The sequence below is a fragment of the Macrotis lagotis genome, chromosome 2 (assembly GCF_037893015.1).
Source record: "Macrotis lagotis isolate mMagLag1 chromosome 2, bilby.v1.9.chrom.fasta, whole genome shotgun sequence".
NCBI lineage: Eukaryota > Metazoa > Chordata > Mammalia > Peramelemorphia > Peramelidae > Macrotis > Macrotis lagotis.
The window spans coordinates 161,734,849-161,740,848 of NC_133659.1; positions in this window are offsets into that span (position 1 = coordinate 161,734,849).

Consider the following 6,000-nt stretch of genomic DNA (forward strand, 5'->3'; position numbering starts at 1 on the left):
TATGATCACCAAAATTACACATCAGTTTCCTTATTTGGCATTTAAAGACCTGAGGCAGAAAGACCAACCAGAAGACTGTGGCAATGGTATAGGCATATGATAAAAACCTGCACCAACCTAGTGATTGTATAAGGGAGAAAGGAAGTACTAAATGAGACTGAGCAAAGAAAATCCTTTCTGGATCATAGATAGAGAACTAATTCATAACTCATTTAGTCTATTCCCCTCATTTTGACAAACAGGTCTAGAAAGATTTGACTAAGGTCACATAGGTAGTAAGTATCCAAGCTAGGATCTGAACTCAGGCCCCTTGATACCAAATTCAACATTTTTTCCCTCTGTCCAATGTTGCTTTACTGCGATTCTTCAGAGAAAGAAAAATAATTAGTCAATAAAGATTTGTTGAACAATAATCATATGCATGGGTTGGCCAAGTGTGATCATAGATAGGATGAAGGAAAAAAGGATTCAAGAATTGATGATAGTATAGAGATGAACCAGTAATCTAAAAGGTTCAAATTAATGAGTATATAGTCAGAATATCAAGATATTAATTCAAGTAATTAAATTAAGCAGTAAGTATTCTTAATGCATATTTCAAGTGTCTACTTCTCATGCCCCAAAGGAGAAAGCTAATCAATTGCCTATTGTACCCTTTCTGAATCTCTAATTCACTAAAAGAGATATAATTTATATTCATGAAGCTGGTGACAGAAGATGGCAACTATTTCTCAATATCAGTCTATGTGTGCTGTTGATACTACCCTTGCCCAACTCATCTTCCTAGTCTCTCCCCATGTAGTCTTTCTTTCCTAATGCCTACAAATATTCAAATTCTCCCTCATCTGTAAATTCACACTATAAGCTATCACTCCTAGATATCATCCTCTATCTTGTCTCTTTTTCTAAGACAAAAATCTAGGGAAAGTTTTCTATTCAATTTGTCTCCACTTTCTCTACCCTTACTCATTCCTCAATCCTGTGTAATCAGTCATGTCACTGAACTGAAACTATTCTCCCCAATGTCATTAATGATTTCTTAGATGACCAACAGGATAGTTTTTTATTATTCCTCTTCCACTTTCACCTGTCTGCTATACTCAACCTGAATGCCCAGTCCTGAATTCTTTTTTTCAAGTTTAGTCAACAAATGAAACTTTGCTATTTGCCAGGTATACAAGGAAAATGTAAAAATTTTTTCTGGATTTTTATTACAATCCTGTCTATTGGTTCTCTTCCAATCCGTCAAAACTTTCTCCAATCTCCTTTGTGATAGTATCATCTACATATCCTCTTATAGATGTCCCCAAGATTGTCCAGGACCCTCTTCTTTCTTCACTCTCTCTCACTAACTGCTCTAATCAATTCCAGTGTTTTGATTCTCTCTATGACATTGCCTCCTAGATGTATCTATACTCCCTCTTGACCTTTGGTACCACACCAATAGCTCCTTACTGGACATTTCAAATGGAATATATCATAACAATCTCAAGCTCAATATGTCCAAAATAGAACTCATTATCTTTCCCCAAAAATCCATCTTTTTTCTATTACTGTCAAGGGTGTCATCTTCATTCTAATCATCCAAGTGACAATCTGGATGTCATCCTCTGTTGAGTCCCTTTCCGGAACTTATCCTTACCCAGGTGAACAATGAAGGGGTAGGAGACAAGGGAGACAAGTTCTAGTTTTCCAAGATCTCCTAGTTCTCCAAGTACTCCATTTATTGAACCAAATACAAGTGCTTAAATATCCTCCCCAATCCCTGATCCACTCCCACTCTCATGCCACTCTACAATCGACCAGTAAAATAGTGCTCCGGTGCTCAAGGACACCAGGTGATGAAAGTTTACAGTACTCCCACACACAACAGTCCCTTACATATCCCCCTTTTTGGTTTTTTGTTGGAAGCAAAATTCCTTAATTCAATTACATAATTAATGCTACATAAGTTGTAAATAAAAGTTTAAAAATAGTATAAACAAATGTCAATTAAACAATATTAAACAACTAAGCATCCAAGTCAATTAACATGAGCTATTAAATTTCACAAAATATTTCCATCATTATATTATGAATTAATCCACAGATTTAATTTCAGAAGGGGGTCATGATTTGTGATATTTCCTTTACCATAAAGGTGTGATGATAGATGAGACAAAGAACATTAACATAAGTAACTATATAACAATTATACCAGTTTAACTTCAAAACAAACCAGTACAAATATCGCTTTCCCAAAAGAAATCAGTATTATATGATTCAATATTTCCAAATTCCATAAAATACAATTTATCCCAATTATATTTTACTTCTTTACACGCACAAATTCTCAAGACTTGTTATAAAACTTAGGTGACTAAATTACTCTCAGATAGTTTCTTTTTTCTTTAAACACAAGGTAGAGGCCTTTACCCTTCCTCTTTTCAAGCAATACAGCTGCCAATCAATACTAGATTAACAAAAGCTTAGCTCACACTGAAATCATTTCACAAACTTTACAACCTACAAACTCTCAAATGATATAAGGGGATAGGCTCAGATCCCAACTACATTAATTACTTAAATTAGACCTTTTTAAGCAATTAAATTCAAAACTCAAACTAAAAGGAGTAACATTTAACCTTACCTATTTCAGATCTGAATTACACACAGAGACACACAGGAGTTTAGACACTAACACAAACACAGAAATAACCTCTTGAAACACATTTACCAAGCTGAGATTGCTGTCCTGGCCAATACCAGATCTCAGAATATAGAAACATTTTCCCACCTCTCCAGGCCAGGAGAGAGATGTGAAAATGTCCTATTGATGATTAAATATACATATACACAAAACACACCAAAATATTAGCCATAAACACAGGCCTCATTCAAAAAATGGAATCTGAATTTCCTAGTCCCAGAAAAAAAAAAAGTCTTCAGAGAGAAGGCAGGAAGGAGAGGCTAAAGACTGCAATATCTTGGCTGAGACAAAAAATGTGTATTGTTTTATGCTTTATATGTGTATACAAAAGATCCACTACACAAAAATAAGGTTGTTTGGATAAGGAAAACTCTAGTAGATGGGAAATATTGTATGTATACATTTTTGTCTCATAGGGTACAATGTAAACTTCTTAAGGGCAGGGACAGTTTCAATTTTGTTCTGGATAACTTCAATAACCGTTTGTAAGTGGATTAATCACATAATCAATCACACCCAATCTAGGAAAGTTTAGAAAGCTGTGTTTGTCTAGAGAACAACCATATCACACACTCACTGTCAGTATTCAGCCAAGATATTGAGATATTGTAATCTTTAGCCTCTCCCTCCCGCCTTTTCTATCTCTTTCTCTGTCTCTCTGTCTCTCCAGGTCTTTATCTATTTCCTATACCATTCAGTCCATCAGCATGTCTCACTGGACACACTCAGAAGTCTGAGGATAGCTTCAAAGATATTTCTTCCAGCCCCCTCCTTTCCCATTCAGGTGTGCCTGAGAAGGGCCATGTAATATAGAAAAGCAACCCTGAGAAAATGTCTCCCATATGTGCCTGCATAACTGAAAATGCCTTTCTTTCTCTAAGGTCCCCTCATTCCAGACTAACCCCTAAATGAGGATAGCCTCACTTACAGTTCCTGACCCCTTAGCGTACTTTCTCACATCTTTCCCCTGAGAAAGCAGCAGATCAAAGATTCTAATATCCAGTCATCTGTTAATTAAGGGGGGGAGGGGTGTGAAGGAGGTCAGATTCTTCTGCTTAACTCATCCTGCTTTCCCTAAAACAGACTTTCAGCTTGATCTGCTAGACCATTTCACATCACTCCTGATCTAAATACTATCAAATAATTCATACTTGGCTTCAGGGGATCCCATGTGTATATGTCCCAACTGGATGACAGAGCAAGGGACAGGGGCCCTCAGACAAGGGGTGCTTGCTTCCTTGTCCAAGGATCAAGACCCCCCCCAACAAGTAGGAAGCAGCAATAAAAATGGAGGTTTGGAGTGGACCTCCTATGTGTTGCTCTGCCCACCCCAAGAGGAAGACTTGTTTATCCTGAGACAAAGTCCAAAAATGATGAAAAATGGGAAGAAAACCTGTGCTGAACCCTCTTTAAATGGAAATCCTGGAGTCCATGGCCCCTCCCCTCTGAAAGGTCAAAAGGTGAAATCAGGAAATCCCTGGTTTAAGAGGAATAGTAATGAAGGCAAAGGAAGGAATGATTGTCTAAGTCAAAACAGACTCCAACAGTGGGTAGTGGGGAAGAGTATGCCTTCTATAGGGTATGGGACACAGAAAGCAGAGTGCTATGATTTCCCACAGGGATTGAGAGTTGTTTGGAGTTTCTATGGAAGTTAGGATTTGTTTTCCTCAAGAAAGGATACTCAAACCAGGCTCACCTAGGCAAGAGTGAAATCCAGCCTTGGATCTAACACCTTCCAGTCCAGAAAACAGTGTAGGGAAAGTATTGGCTTCTGTCCTTGACTAAGCTTCCTTAGTAATTTTGCTTGTCCTTGGAGATGTTTGCTAGTAATTCCCTTTCCCAGTCTTCTGGGAGCAAATAAACTAGAGCACTTGATTATCCTCTGTGTGGAACAGAGAGGAGTCATTTTCTTGTATCTTGATCAGAAGTAATGTTTTCCTCTCCAGGGAAATCAAAGGTGACTAGTGATAACCTTACAGAGTTAACCTTACAGTGCCTTTATAAAAACAAACAGAATTAAACTGACATGTGTTAACTTTCAGGGTTTGATTTCAATAAAGACAAATGGAATTAAGCTAATGTGTTAACTTCCAGAGAGTGTCTTAATGAGGAACAAAAGAAATTAGACTACTGGGTTAGCCTCCCAGTTTGGTCTTTAAAAAGAACAAATAAAATTAGGTTACTATGCACTTATTAGTATCTCTAGACTTGCTGTTGTGCATGTGGAGGACATTACTGGTCCAAAAGTGGCTGCAAGGTGGTAAGATGCCAAGGAAGGTGCTGTTTGATTACTGGACAGAGTGGCTAGACAGAGTGGGTTATCCACTCACTAATCTGGACAGTTTAGATCCAAGGAAGAGTTCCATGTTGGGGGGAGGGTGTGAAGGGAGGAAGGGAAATTAGAAACAAGGTCTCTGGGAAGAAAGGAAAAGAGTCTGAAGGGGAGGGAGAAAAAGGGAGAGCCCATTGTGAGAACACATAGAGTGACCCCCACCTCCTTGTGCTTACCTGGGAGGAGTAGGTTGGTGAGACCAAGATAAAAGGCCATCGAAGAAAAAACTTCAGCCATTTACTGAGGTTGTTCCCCCAGAGAACATTGGTTACAACAAGTAATAGCTATTAGAATATTCCTCTGTCTCCATCTTCATTGTCTGCAGTGTGCTAACAATGAGCACACAATTAAGTAATCACATCCAACTTATTGGTAGATACTTGTTGATTCTCAGTTGAAGTTTGCAGAGATTGTGCTCGAGGCAGGGATGGGGCCCACAGAATTAGAAATAATAGCAAGGATGGCACAGAAAAAAGAAGGGGGAGATAGGGCATGGTGGATACAGGGTGGAGAAGCTGCTGGATAACCTCACTTTCCTCGTAGCTCCAGAGGTCTGAGAACCTAAGAGCAGGGAATAGTTGCAGAAATAGGGTACCCTAAACTCACATGCTTAACAGAAATTATTTAGTTCCAGCTGAGGTGCCTTCTTAGTGTACATTTCACAACACATGTCCTGTGCTCTATTTTGATCCCCCTTGTCTGGGGCCTAAGACCTACTCCTGCTTCCTGAGATGACCCATTCTACAACTGGGTAGTCCTAATATTAGGATATTTTTCTTTCTTTTCATAAATTAATTTGGTCTTCTACCTATCTATCATCACTCTTGGTTCAGACTTCTAGGGCCAACAATACAAGCTCTTCCTATACATTATAATCTGGAGAATTCTATATATCAAACTAAATAGATAGATAGATAGAGATATATATTCTATATATAATATATATTTTATATATGTTAGATATTTCTGTGTGGTAATT